At 34.7% G+C, this 15,790-nt stretch overlaps 1 protein-coding gene and 1 pseudogene across 1 annotated transcript in view; one reads left to right on the forward strand and one right to left on the reverse strand.

The window, feature by feature from the left end:
* LOC136028673 (ESF1 homolog) overlaps nucleotides 1-12,133 on the forward strand; it is a 32,599-nt pseudogene extending 20,466 nt beyond the window's left edge.
* LOC136028777 (uncharacterized) overlaps nucleotides 1-15,790 on the reverse strand; it is a 281,013-nt gene that overhangs the window by 54,183 nt on the left and 211,040 nt on the right. The window lies entirely within an intron of this gene.

Consider the following 15,790-nt stretch of genomic DNA (forward strand, 5'->3'; position numbering starts at 1 on the left):
ACTCTTCTTTTTATTGTGTTTGCTCATTTTATTGCTATTTTCGGATTTCGGATGGGGTCAGTTCTCTCCTCCCTCCTCTGCACGTCCCTGTCTTTTGAATCAGCCGATGAGTCACTCGTAGCATCTGGTGACCAGGCAATTTAAATCATTATTAACCGATAAAACTTAAATCAAACTTAAAACAGTAAAGTTTGGTTTTCGTTTTTTTTTTTTTTTTTTTACGAGATAAGTTTTTAGTAATTGGTTTCTAGCGTGATGGGTTTTGTGATAGGTTTTAGGGTAAACCCTTGTTTTGGATTGTGTATGCTCATTTCATTGCTTTTAAAAAAAATTGTAGCATCGTCATAGTAATCGACGTGAACTGAAAGTAGTTGAATTTTGACTTCTAGAATTTCGAGTTCTGCATATTAAAAGTCCCCGACGGATTGCACTTATAATGGAATAAATCAAATGGAAATAGAAGTAAACCTTCATTTATTATTTTATATAGAGTATTCTAAATGAAATAACATATTTATTATTTCTACACCGTTGAAAAAAATGTGTCTTTTGAGATAAAGAACTAAAGTTTGTAATTACAATAAGACTATTTATGCTTAATTTGTATTTATGGTCCAAGTTTTCCCCTCATCCCTAGATCTGGTGTAATTTCTTAAAACTTGATTATTGGAGCATAATAGTTCGAAAAATACTTATTAAAATAACTAAAATAGTAAATTCTAAAAAAAAAACGTCGCTAGTTTTTATCCCAGATTTAATATTTTTTGTGGAATTCCCTTATATTATTATTGTCATAATTTTTTGTATGAAGCATCAGAATTTCCTCTTGACAGAACTCGCAAAAATTAACCTCTCTTTTAACGTCAGTTCTTTTCTTTGGAAGACAAGGGGTCTAATCTCACTTTTTATCGGAATAATAAAACTAGTTATATTTTTCACAGGTGCTAATATCGATGAAAGTGTGATTCGGTACTTCGTCCAGTGAAGGAGAGGAATCTGACGTTGAGAATACTGATGACGCAAACGAAGACAATGTTGCCAAATACCGAGCTTTTTTAGCTGAAATTGATAAGCCAAAAGAAGAAAAAGAAATGGAAATTACATGGGGAGTTGGTTTAAAAGGTATTTTATTTCTTTGTTTTTTAGCATATAATATAATATAGATTATAAACACCGATGTGCAAAATTGAACTTGTTCTGACTCGTGAACTAAAACGTGATTCAAACTAAATTTAAAAACCTTCAATTTTCTTCCTTACCCCCCGTTTGTGCGTAGTAATTTGATAGAATCTGATTTTTGCAAAATATCTGTGTTGGGTTAACAAAAAATTAAGCTCTAGCTAAACTTTAGTAAAGCCCATTGATACAATTTTATGTGAACTATATATAAATTATGTATATTCGCTTTCTTGAAGTCATGGTTTTATCTTCATTATTTTTGGTCGATGTTTTATTTTAAGCTTAAAAAACTCATAATTTTGGTTAGAATTGGTGAATCAGAAGAAAATGGAAATGGAATTGGCACAGGAGAAGGTTTAACAAGGCTTTTTATTACCTTAGCTTAAACCTTAGGACCGCCTATCCATCCAGAGGCACCTGGGACATCAAGGAAGGGTTGCTAATCATTTTGCTGGTAATACAGTGATGTCCTCTCTTACTGGTTAAATGGAGGTGTTTTGGTGTTAGTAGTGGTAGTAGTAGTAGTTGCAGTGGTAGCAGCAGTATCAGTAGTTGTAGTGGAAGTATTAATAGCGTGCAAATATTGTCTTTTTGGCTATTTGATCATCTGTCTTATCATTTACTGAAAGTTTCAAGTTAGGATATCAAAAAAGGGTTGTTAAATCATTTTGCTTTTGAGGATTGCACGTTGCGTAGATTCCTTTGCAGGGTTCGCTGCAGTGTATCCTATTTACGGTTAATTGCAGTTAAAGTATCAATGTGTTTTTTAACATTTCTTTTCTGTTTTCCTTAACATTTTGTTTTTTTATATATTGTTTTGATTTATTTGTTCTGTTTTAACATAAAAAAAAAGAAAAACGCGGAGCAAAATAGAACTACTTTTTGGGTGAAGAACTAAAAGTGTGTAATTTTAACAAAACCATTTGCGCTGAATTTGAAATTATGATCAGAGTACTCCCATACTTCCAAATTTTTGCATAGTAATTTCTCAATAATATATTTTTGCAAAATTCTGGTGATTAGGTTTTGGAAATCCGATTCCAATATTTGCTTACTATAGGCTATCCCCCAAAAAATTGTCCATCGTAAAACTCATTATTTTCTGACATTTTTTTCTTTAAGAATTTGCCAAAATTTTCTCTTTTAACTGAAATTGACTAATCAAACATTAACTTCTAACCTGCTCTATTTATCATGGGAAGAAAAAAAAAAGTGGAGAATGGTTGTTAGGTTTGTTGACAAGCAATTATTACCAGTTATTTGAAGAAGAAGGGTTGAATTGTGGTTGCCTTCGTGCCAGGGGAGAAAGGTTTTTGAAACGAGATATCCACCTTAAAGTTTAAAATATATCCCTCCAAACCAGCCACAGCTCCAGCGTCAAGTACATCCAATTCATCAGATCGTTGCAATATAAATCCTGGATATTATAATATGCCTGGCTGTTCTAGGGGGGGGGGGCTAAGATTGAGAATGGTCCATTTTTGGACACTATTCTCAGGAGGCTCTTGCCCTGAGCCCCCAAACTTAGTTTTTTTTTCTACATTAAGTTCCTATTGGTCGAAAAACCTACCTGTGAAAACCCCAAGCAGTTTAGAAAAGGTTTACTGCCACATATTTGGATGAACCAATGTTTGTTTCCAAGTTTCTTGTGCATTGGGGTCCCCAGCTCCAACGTCAAGTACACCCAGTTCATCAGATCATTTCAACATAAATCCGAGATTTTATAATATATCTGGTTGTACTGACGGAGGGGGAGGGGTCTAAGATTGAGAGTGGTCCAAGGGGCCATCAACAAAAATTCAGAAATATTGGACTAACAAATGTTTTTCTGTTCCCCATCTCCCAACCCACTCCTTCCTATTAAAAGTGCTCAGAGTTTGGAAACAAGAAATGTCAGTTATTAGTAATGTTGCTTAACGAACCACCGAATAGTCAGAACAGAAGGAACAGATACCTTTTTTTACAAAGAGGAAAGGATTAAAAAGTGGGAGGAAACAACTGTAAGGAGATGCATGCAGATGCCTCGCTTCTGTAGTTAGCCGATTTTGAGGAGCTAAATGTAGATATAATGATACCTAGAAGGTATCTAATCAGGGAATTTAGGTTTTGTTTTCAAGGAGGGAATTGGGCCTCAATACAAACAACTAAGGAGGAATTTCACTGGTCTGCATTGCAACAAATTGTTTCATAATAATCCTGCGCAGATGGTTTATCCCATCAGCATATGTATATGATAATGTAGCTGAACCACAAAAGAAAAGAGAAAAAAAAGAAAGAAAAAAAAATCTTAAGCTTACCATTGAGAACACGAACATATCCGATACAAAAAAAACTCACTACTGTCAACGAGCTACAAAACTAAACTCGCTGAGACTAAAGCTGCTGCGTAATCTCCTCTTCCACTTATCGCATCTGTTCCAAGAAGTGTTTAGTAGAAGAGAAGAAAGCACTCAATGAGCTAGGGCACAGGTTCCTATGGAACTTACCAATGGCCTATTACCTTACCTACTTACCTTACTTATTTGAGTATAGTCACTGATAAATGTCAAAGAGGTCTTGCAGTCCTTATCTGTTCCGTCAGTTTTGTGTCGGATATCTATTCGTGTTCTCAATGGTAAGCTAAAGATTTTTTTTAAATATCTAATAAGTAAGCAGGCTTTGGTAACATAAACGTAGTTTTGATAAAGTTTCAGACAAAGCAACTTATCAGGTGGCTGAAATATGTGGCCTTTATTGGTTTGAGTCAAATTTTAATCTGCCGTATTTGCATCCATTTATTAACGTTAAGAGGATTTCATACAAGGTGAAGTAGATGAAGTCTATGTCGTTTGTTCTGAAAGGGAATCATTGGTTCTCCAAAGTGGCAGTGGTTTCAAAGAAGGAGAAGTAGTCAATATTTCGTCATGTCGTCATATTCGTCAATATATCGGCTTAACGTTATGACGGGTTTGAAAAGGTATTATAATGATGTTCATCTTACATCTTGTGTTATTATTTCTTGTATTATTTCTTTTATAGAGAAAGTGGAGCAGCTGGTTGAAAAGAAACTAAGTGGGAAAGACAAATTAACGCCCTGGGAGCAGTATTTGGAGAAGAAGAAAGAAAAAAGGAAACAAAATAGAGAGAAAACAAAACTAGAAGAAACTGAAGGAACAAGTCCAACCGAGAGCGAAGATGATACTCCTTCTGACATTGATATGAATGATCCGTATTTCAAGTATGTTTTTTTTTCTTCCTAAAAAGGATCTAATCTGGATTTTTTTTTTTTTTTTTTTTTTTTTTTTTTTTTTTTTTTTTTTTTGACAAGAGGAGCGATAGCCTTTTTTACTAATTTAAAGTATTTATTCATGAATAACTAATAAATGCCAAGAAAATCGTAAGGGAATGAAAATATTGCTCACGAGGCCTTTTTTTTACTAATTTAAAGTATTTATTCATGAATAACTAATAAATACCAAGACAATCGTAAGGAAATGAAAATATTGCTCACGAGGAATTAAAAACCCGTATCCAAGATCCTTAAAATAGAGACTTTTTTTAGATTCCAAAATTGTTTTTTTCCTTAGGAAACTGCCGTAAGCTGAACAAAACTGAATTACAAAAATACAAAGCAATAAAAACTTGTACACAGAAATGAAATAGTCCCCCCCCCCACTCATGGTAATAAAGTAAATATTGCCTCCTCTATGATTAAAAAGAAACTAAATTGAGGTATGAATTATTTTCTGAATTAGTCTTTGAAATTTCGAGTTCCGTATTTTTTTTTTTATTTCAATTTCTATTAGATTAGTCAAATTTTTATTTCAAATTGTTAATGATCTGTGTGATTTGTATTATTTTATTTCCCATGTTTAAATGAGGGAATAATCCTCATCCTCAACTATAGCTGGAATATGAGCAAATCATTGATATTTTGAGTGGTTGATATCACTGTGATTCCTGGTGATTTTCTGACATGATTAGAAAATAAGTCAGAAATTCAATAAAAAAAACCTAGTTTTTTCAAGTGAAAGTAAGGAGCGTCACTAAAACTGGATTCTCGTCAGCCTTTATCAACGCGAAAAAAGATAACTAGCCTAGAAAAACCTATAAATGAAAGCACAACAGACGCTATACAAAAAATAGAAAAGGAAAAGAAAACATGTTTAAACAAAATCCAACATTACCTCATCGAATTTTGTTTAAATATTGTTTTAGGATTTTGAACACAGTATTGGATTTTACAATTCCTTATGGTTGTGCTGATCTCCGTTTCATATACCTTCAGGCAAGAAGTGCAATGGGTGGTTTGGGTGAGCTATCCTGTGTTTTTGTCTACCCAGCCTATTTACCTGCCTCAGATTTATCCAGATGCCCATTCAGAGCTGGGTCGACTCTTGCTGAGCTTGCAGAGTCACGCCACTAACCCTCGGTCAAACCAAATAACCAGAGACACCAGTGCTGAATCTCATGTCCTCACGAACAAAGGGTCTCAAGTCTAGTGCGCTAACCACTCGGCTATGATTTCTTTACTAGCTCCAAACTCAGTAAAGGGTGATTCACAAGGAATTTAGGTTCATGTCATAACGTAGTCGCTGCTGTGTCTGTCCCTGATTTTATTCCTTTTTTCCATTTTTCTTGTGTTGGCTCTGGTGTTTGGCGTCTTAGCTATAATCCTTCGCTCTTTCGTTCCTGTGCCTTTTCCTGTGCTCTTTCCTGGGTTTGTTCCTTTGATCCTTCTTTCTTATTCTGATTCGTTCTCATCCTCCTATGTTTTTCGTTATGTTCCTTTGTTTAAAGATTTCCTTCCCCTTTTCTAAGTTTTAGTAGGCTTAGACAGTATTATAATGTCGTGTGATGAAATTTTTACTAAAAATGAGGCACATTATGAATTATGTCTCTTTATATATTTCAGTTCAAAATGCTAATCAAACTTCCAGGAAAACGTACAGTTTTTATATAAATGTATTTTTGGCGATCGTTTTAGTTTTACCACTAAAAAAAACAACGAACTTGCGCAAAAATTTGGGTTTAGATTACACATAGCAACGTAATAGAACCATTCAGGTCTGAAAAGGTGGAGCTATTTCGCTTTGCTTCAAGGAAGTAAAGCGAGTTTCGAGGAAGGCCTTGAGACTTTTTCTTCTTTCTCTTCCTACGTATTATTATAGAAGTGTTGTCACATTATCTCAACTAGAATCAAATTCTGGGTCCAGTGGCAGGCTACTGCAGTTGAGATCGAACCTACCAAGCAGAAATCAATCCCACTGCGGCAGCACTCGACGGTCCAAGAATCCAAAAAGTCAGAAATATTATTCAGTATCCTTAGTTCACTGTTTATTATAGAAGCTGATTCAGTCCCAGAGGATAGAGAGATGGAGTTAAGAGAATTTTAAACCTTTTCCTCTGCTGGAGTCTTTGGATCGTTGCCAGAAGATCGTTGCCCTTTCCTACCACACTTTTGTCACTGTTTTTGACTGTTTAAGGTCAAGAAAAATAAAAATTATGTTGTTGATTATATGGTAATAAAAACTTCATTAAGGTTTTCATTTCTATTTTTAAGGTCGTCCTATACTAAAATTGTGTTCTTACAGTCCCAGCCGGTCCTGTTCATCTTCAACCAAACGACGACTCGAAAAATATTTTCAAGTCAGTTTCTCACCTGGAGCTCTCCAGATTATTATTACCAGGAAGTAACATATCTATACATAATGCTTTACTGCCAACTTCGCCCTATTTGGGTCCACCTACATCTCCGAACAAGCATTATCATGTTTTGAAAGTAAAAAACTATAGTAGTTCGTTACTGAGCGATCATAAAATTTGAATGCAGTTACGAAAAACATAAGCAACAGTCCAAGGGACAGTTAAGATATCGAGATTCCGCCACTTCGCGGATCCCTCTCCCACTATTTATGAAATTCCGGCTAATTCCCTGTTTCAGCGCTGATTAGAAGTTAGCATTGTAATTTTCCGTGTTTGCTAAAATCTAATCCAAACCCCCGTTTTAGAAATCCTGGATTCCCCATTCAGTCAATTCATAAGTCATACCTTTGCGATGGGACAGCAGCAAATCAATTTGCTGGCTCACCCCTTTTTTGCTTTTGCAATTATAAATAATACAAGTTCGTACCATTTTTCAGTTTTTATTAAAGATACTGACAAATATACAATGAAACGCTTAACCAAAGAAAATGGGAGGAGCTTTTGGACGCGCCGAGACTCTTGGCAACAGATGTTTTAGTTTGATCCTACTGCCTAGATATCTGTACTATGGTTGAAGGTGATACCAGAGTTCAAAAATATTGTCCATGGGTGTGAACAGTTACATTCTTCTCGTCTACCATATAATCGACAGTGTTGACAACGCAGGACAAAACTTGTTTAAGGGAATCTATGTATTTGTTTATCTGACAATAATGTCGAGCACGGCTGTCTTAGATGGTAGAGCATTAGACTTATGGTTTTGAAGTCTTGGGCTTGAATCCGACGTACACCTATTTGAATTGAAATACATTCATTTTTTTAAAGTATGCTGCTTTTGGAGAGAATATGGAATTTAGAATTCAACCCTTTGAAGAAAATGTTTTCCCACTCTTGGTCTTGGCTGTTATATAACTACTATATAGCTATATTTGTAACAGAATTCCTAAAATGCAGAACTAAAAGCCTAAATTAATATTAAACAAAGATTTAGGCCTTTGCTTGTTAAATATCCTTTTTAGATGCCTAATTGAAGAGCTTAGTAAACGCAAGTTAAAAATTACGTATAAATTCTTCGTCTGTTGCATCTTTTTTGCCTGTTTGAAGAGCTTCATATTGGAAACTACAAGAACACATTCCCCATGCCCAGCAGAAATGCAAGACGCAAGTTTAAAACGAACAAAAAATTTCGCCACTGCCTGTTAATTTTTGTATTCCTATTCGGGTAACCCTATGCTAAGTGTCACTAGAACATAATCTCTAAATTGAAACGCAGAATCCAACGCAGCAATATAGAATACAATTTAAAAAATTATGACTGCCTGATGATGTTAGAGTGTTTTGAAGTGAATTTTTGGCTAAATTTTTCTGACGTAATTTTCTAAAGTTATTTACAATGATGATCTGTATGAAAAAGTCCATGAATTGGATCATATGTAGTTTTTACTTTGACTATAAATTAACTGTACAGTTTTTAAACGCTTAGCTGTTTTAGTGTTTACTGGCAGTAAAGAATAGTTAAGCGAGATAAAATCTGAAATTTTTGGAGTATTTATAATAAATAACTTACTATAACCCACAAATCTACAGTATCCTGTATTTTGACTCCAGTTATTACTATCTAAATTTCAGGGAAGAGTTCGTGAATAATCCTGAATTTGAGAAACTGAAGAAGAAATCGAAGAAAAAGCTGTCTGCCAAAAAGAACTCAGACCCAGAAGAAGGATTGAAACAACAAAAAGCTGAGCTCGAGCTCCTTTTAGGCGACGATGATCGGAGGAAACACTTCAGCTTGAAGAATATACTAAAAAAGGAGGAGATTGGAAAGAAAAAGAAGAAGAAGAAAAACCAAGAAGATTTTGAAGAAGCTATGAAAGAAGGAGATTTTAAGGTAAATTTGAAGAGCCTGATTATTTGAGTAACTAAATTTAAATGTCACGAGAGGGGTATCTGGATTTTGGAAATGGCTTGATGGGGCATGGCCCAAAATTGGTTGAGAATTACTGCTATAGAGGAATTGAGAGAAAAAGAGAGAGAGGAGGGGGTGGAGCAACTCATGTATAATGAGTGTATTCAAATTATTCCAAATGTATTTTCCTTCTGTCTGACGCGTAAATTTCGTTGTTGAATTACTTCCCCTATCTCTATCTTCCTCTCTCGTTTTCTCTCTATCGCCCTATAACAGTGGTTCCCAACCGATTTTAGACCATGTCCCACTTGAATATTTATAAAATCCCGAGGCTCCCCTGGTAATAAATAAATTTAAATAAACAAACGTTATTGAAAATTTTACGTTTATTCTCCTAAAGGAAGCTTAAAAGAACAATAACTTGGTATCTTTTTTCGAGTCGTCCTCTAGGCATATTTTATACTAATGGAATTTGTTTCACGTATACAACACCTTTCATACAATACATAGCGTCATTCACACGATTTTTTTTTTATCAAAGTTAGGGCTCTAGTTAGAGTATAGTCAGCCGAAGTGAGCACATCCTCTACATGACCCCCCAAACTATTCCTAAGCTCTACCCCGTGCCCCACGATGGGGGACGTTGGGTATCATCACTCTATAGATAAAGCCAAGGCAAGTAAGACTTCGAGCTTAAAAACTAAGAATAATTCGAGGAGACAGATTTCGCTGTGTCAACGAAAAATTAATGCGGTTCTCTTGGGCCTTCGAGCAACTTATCATGGAAAATAAGATATCTTATTATTAGATTAAAAAAAGTTGGCTGTTTCAAATTTTAATAGTTGGTATACATTTTTCTTTGCGTACAATATTTGTTTGTGTTGGTATCATAAGATTCAATGTCACACGGCAAATAGCCACGTAAAATTCTGTTATACTGCACACTCTTTAGTCTAAAATTCCGGTAAATTTTTTTGTACTTCTGTATTGTACTGACTACACCCAAGAAGTATTGTTAGGTTAATCCCAGTGAAACCTACCAAAATATGATGAAAATATAATACTTTAGTAACAAAATCATGGGAAGCAGGTCGCCTAGAACGCATAATATTTAATACCTAACCTAATCAACTTTATATACTAAATATTTAATTAAAATATACTTGTATAGTAGTTTATCTTACTCAGTCTAAGCTAATTATTTGTGCGTACAAAGAGAGAGACCAGTTCTAAATAGATCGAGATCAATAGTGTGGTCGGTATAATACGTAAGTGCCAAATGCTTTAACCTAGAAAGATTTAGGTGTTTACAATGAAGGTACCCTACAAAAAAATCTAGATAAATCCGAAATGTCAGTGGCAATTGTCCCTAAGTCCCCTCCTTCTCTCTCTTTGTCCAAGTCCTCCCTAAGTCCTTTTGCCAAATACTTTGTCCACAAAAGATGTAGTAGGTGTTTACAATGATGGTACCCTACAAAAAAATCTAGGAAAATCCGAAGTATCCGTGGCAATTGTCCCTAAGTCCCTTCCTCCTTTCTCTTTGTCCTCAAGTCCTTTTGCCAAGTCCTCCCCAAGTCCTTTTGCCAAATACTTTAACCACAAAAGATAAAGTAGGAGTTTACAATGATGGTACCAAACAAAGAAATCTAAAAAATCCGAAGTATGCGTGGCAATTGTCCCTAAGTCCCTTCCTCCTTTCTCTTTGTCATTAAGTTTTTTTGCAAGTCCTCTCTAAGTCCTTTTACCAAATACTTTAACCACAAAAGATGTAGTAGGTGTTTACAATGATGGTACCAAACAAACAAATCTAGAAAAATCCGAAGTATCCGTGGTAATTGTCTTTAAGTCCCTTCCTCCTTTCTCTTTGTCCTTAGGTCCTTTTGCCAAGTCCTCTCTAAGTCCTTTTGCCAAATGCTTTAACCACAAAAGATGTAGTAGGAGTTTACAATGATGGTACCTTACAAAAAATCTAGAAAATCCGTGGCAGTGGTCCCTAAATCCGTTCCTCCTCTCCCTTTGCATACCTACTTGTCTCCAATACCAAAGTTAATCACATAAGTTTTTTTTGTTTCTAAAGTACTGATTCTTTTTGCTTTAGGTACATTTTATTTATCACTGTGCTTGTTTACGAACTAAATTGTGAACTTGTTTATTTATCATTTATGAACTAAATCTTAGATCTTATATTAGTTGAGATATTTCAGTGATTGTTGCTAACATCATCTCTAACGCGGCCTTTCTACTTTAACTTTTCAGCAAACAAAATGCTACCATGGAATGTTGTGTTTGAGGTGGAGCCAATATTAGAAATAATGCAGAAGTAATATAAAATCTATATAAAATGCAATGTTAAAGAGAGAGAGAGAGAGAGAGAGAGAGAGAGAGAGAGAGAGAGAGAGAGAGAGAGAGAGAGAGGGGGGGGGGGAGAGAGAGAGAGAGAGAGAGAGAGAGAGAGAGATCGGTATATTTAAAAAGTATCGTAGCATAGCTAAATTCAGTTTTTTTTTACAAAACATACATTTAAACAAAAATCACACACTGCAACTCAGCATTGAAAATTGATGTGAAGAAAGGCACAAATGAGTTGGCGTTACGATTAGTTCGTACTTTAGGGGGTAGAAGTCTATTTTGTAACCGAGTTCGGCTATTGGGAGGGAATGGTTCGGGTAGTAGTGATCAGTGGCTCTTATTGGCTAGGGCGGATTTTCCAAATTGCTGAGTAAGGTGTTCAAGCCGGACTTCAAGTGGAGATAAATTTAATTTAGCGAGGGTTTGATCATAGGGTATGTTGTGGTTTCTTTATCGTCGAAAAAATTCGTTTTTTGAAAATTTCAATAAAAAATTCAATAATGATCTGAATAGATATTAAAATAATGATTAAATATGGATGAAGTATGGATATGGTTATGAGACAAGGAATCCTTGCCTACTTTTAAGGCTTATTTTTAACTACTTTTAAAGCTTATATTTATTATAGCATTCTTGCTTATGTTTGAGTCTGGTGGAAACGCTGTAGTTATTTTTTCCCCAGGCACCATCGACCTTCAGAACGGCTCTGTTAAATGAATAACATGAATGGATTTCCCCGATTTGTAGCAACAGCTATTGAGGCCCTACGAACTGATATTGCACCGGACCTCAAAAGATCTAGCGCCGCCACTGCCTCCAACTCCTCATACCTTATATTTGTAATGATACATTTTTTGGCAGTAGTACATCCTCACAAGTAATGCTTTTGGTGTTGATTTTATTTGTGATGTTAGAAAAAAAAATGCTACTACGACAACCACTACAACTAGCTTCTACTCTAGAATTTGAGTGTCACACTGGCTTTCTCGAAATAAAAAAACATTGGGTGATGTTTCTCTATCTCAAGTTTTGCCATTTCTCTTTATTAGGTCTTCTTTTCATTTCTTTTCGTTTCACGTCTTTTGCTATGTGATTCACATCCACTGTAGTGTCTATTCAACTTTCACCCCAAAGAATGTTCATGCTTTTTAGTCGTCTGTGCTCTATGATTGAGCATTGAAACCAATATTGAAATAAATGATTAAGTTTTTATGTTTTTTGTTACCCCAAAATTATATATTATATTTGTTGCTCATTGTTGAATTTATTTTCCCCCTCAAACATCTCGTCTGTCCAATTTCTTTGCATCTCATTATTTTTTCAACATAAATACCCGTGTGTCTCCCCCCCCCCCCCGTTAAGATATTTTTCAGTTATGTTTTTTGGTTTGGGGTATATAATCCAGTTGCAGCAGAGTTCGCAACCTAATAAGAGAAGACCAAGTCCAACACTAAGAAATGTAGTAGCCCATAAATCCCGAAAATAGTGTCCGATACTCTGTAAAGGATAGGGGCAATTCAGTTTGGGGTATATAATCTACTGTAAAGGATAGGGCAATTCAGTTTAGGTTATATAATCTACTGTAAAGGATAGGGGCAATTCAGTTTGGGGTATATAATCTACTGTAAAGGATAGGGGCAATTTGATTTCTAATTGTGCAAGCTGATAATCATTTTGCTTAAGTTGGTGGTCTTTGAAGCTCAATTCTACCTGTACGATTTTTTGTTCATAAAATCAAATTGTATGCCATAAAATTGAGGTGGGGGTACAGGATTTACAATCAAATTGCATAATAATTTACGAACCAAAATTACAAAAGTATAATTTGTGAAGAGAAAACAGGTAATAAAATGAAAAAAAGGAACTCACTGTCAGGAAGTATAAATGGTAGAAAAGAGGAGGACAGAACAGCTATGGAAGAGATACCTACAAGAAGAAAAAGAACCGGGAACAGTCTTACCCTGCAAAGAAGTTAAATATTATAATTTCTTCATAACTGAAAGAAAAGGTTTTCTATAGTTGTTTTGAAATTTACTATGCTAGGACGTTTTATGTTAGGCCTTTTGATACTCATAAATAAGACCACGCTTATATTATTCTCCTTTTCTTTCCTATACCTTTTTTATATTCAATTTGAAATTTGTTTAATTTGTTTCTAGTAGCTGTTTCATACGGTTTACTTCAATCACTGTAGCCCTTAAAACATAGTTCAGGAAACTTTGATTAATAGACAATCTTTTCTGAAACAAATAGATAGATAGATAGATATTTATTGCAACAAAAGCCACTTAGGGGCCATGGCAAAAAACAACAAATAATTCAAAATAATACCACATGTTTTTAACTCAAATAACAGGGTTTATAATAATAACTATGAAAAAGATGACAATATCATCGTCTCTGGCATAAAAAAAGCCATGTAGTATTACCCAGCGAAATTACAAAAGGTTACACATACCTTAAATTGAAATTTTAATTATATATACATCTGCTTGTTCTTTACTTTTGGTTTATATTGCAGCCTAGATAAAAGAGCCCCTCTATACCAAAGAACAATAAGAGAATACACATTTTTGTTTTGTGAGCATATGCTTTGAAAATCTTTTTCACTAATGATATCCAATTTAATAACAAACAACTTCCTCCTCCAGACCCCAGTTTGCCCCCCCCCCCAGCTGAAATTTATTTCTAATAAAAATCTTGCAATAACTAAGATAAGCCTATGTAATTCAAGCATCCAGAGAAACAGTTCAGTATTCTTTGGTATATCCTTGCCTTTATGGTACTATATGACTCAGTTTTCTTTTTTCACTGTCATTTTCACTTGGTTTGGAAAAAATTGGCTCCAATTTTACCATCCCCCCCCCGTCAGGATTTTGACAAAATTACGCCACTGATATTTAAGATCGAATGGAAAACCTGGCTTTCGTTTATCAGCGTTCTCATATTCAATTTTATATCCTTCATGTTTTTAGTTCTTTTTCTAGAAATAGGAAATAACGGGTTGTTATAAACATTGTCCAGAACTGCTTAATGCAGTTTATGAAGAATCTATTTTCCACTGTAATTGCCAGTTTGTTAATTGCACCATTTTGTCGGTATTTATTCTACCGCTTAAAAAATTTCATAGCTAACCTCATGCCAAATTTTCTATTCCTCTTGGGGTTTATTTCAATTTCTTGTTCCACTGTCAATAATAAAGAAAAAATGAATTAAAATAAAAGAAAAAAAATTTGTTTTCGCATTAAATGCAGCCATAATATTTCGGCTACTTTTAACCAGGCTACTTTTAGATACTTGATATTTTGGAATTGTGAAAACCAGTCTACTCAATACCTTGAACTCCACATTTACCCCATCGATGTTAGCACCATCAACAGGTCTTATAACCCCAGCATGCAAAAGAACAGTGTAGAAATTAATAAAGGGCTCTCAAACTTCCCTCAGTAAATTTTCATAAATTTAATTCAATCCAAATTCACCTGTATCTCTGTTTATGGAATTATTCTTGAATAGAATTTTTTTTTTAATTTCGATCGTTTCCCTGAAAATTTTGCTGTAAACCTTGGTGCCTAGAAATCAAAGATACATTTTAAAACAATATAAATGATTTGGATAATTATAAATATGTTTCAACAGAGCTGACGTGAAATCTTCAGGTTTGGAATTTTGCTTAAAGGACGATGAAAAATAATTATTATGTGGCAGTATTCTCACGTTTAAGTTTTGGTTAGTACGTCCCACATAAGAGCTTCCACAAGTACATGGGATTTTATAAATCGCTACTGCTCAATTGCCAAAACGTCAATTCTACTGCTCAAAAAAAAAAATAATAGAATTGCCAATGATAAAGACTTATTCAATATTAGAGGAAAGCTTCTTAACCTTCAAGCAAAAGACAACCAGATTTAACTCAAAAACGGCGATTTTGACTGATCTGGCAAATTTTTTCTATTTTTGCTGCAAGTTTATGCATCAAAACAGTTCAACAACGGCGTTAAAATATTTGATAACTCAGCACATCCATTATTCTGAATTGAAAGATTTGTAGAGCTGTAAATTGCAGCTAACTACTGTTAATAAGTCACCAAAGCACCTAGCTGCCTGGGGTCCACACATCTACACATGCTCCTCTTCCATCCTAATATATTCAATGCACCCTCTTTAGATGCTCTTGTGAAGTTCCCATTTCCCTTATATCTTTCTTTATGACATCCTTCCATCCCAACCACTGACGACATCCTTTCTGTTTAGCCCTAGATGGTTGGCCAAAAAGGAAAATCTTCAACAATCCTTCATCTTTGATCTGCAGAACTTGCCAAAGCTGTCTCAACCTTTCTCTCATTATAGCCCTAGAAAATGGGATTGAACCGCTCTTTTTGCAATGCCTTCTGTTTGAAAAACAGTCAGTCAACTTGGTTTTGAGACTTATCTTGGTTATCAAACCATCTTGTTTTGGAGACTTAGCTTTTTATTCTTGCTGTCCTCCCAGGAAGTTTTGCATAACATCCCCTTCTAGGGATGATATGTGAATAGTTTTAAATGTGTATAGTCAAAGAATAAAAGAACTTGAACTTCAATTGCAACCACAGACAACATGCTTTTTGGTTTAACCCTTGACAATTGGTGGAAAAGGACAATTTCAGAATCTGTCATCCTTCGTCTGCAGAA

This window comes from Artemia franciscana, chromosome 7, assembly GCF_032884065.1.
Source record: "Artemia franciscana chromosome 7, ASM3288406v1, whole genome shotgun sequence".
In the NCBI taxonomy this organism is placed as follows: domain Eukaryota; kingdom Metazoa; phylum Arthropoda; class Branchiopoda; order Anostraca; family Artemiidae; genus Artemia; species Artemia franciscana.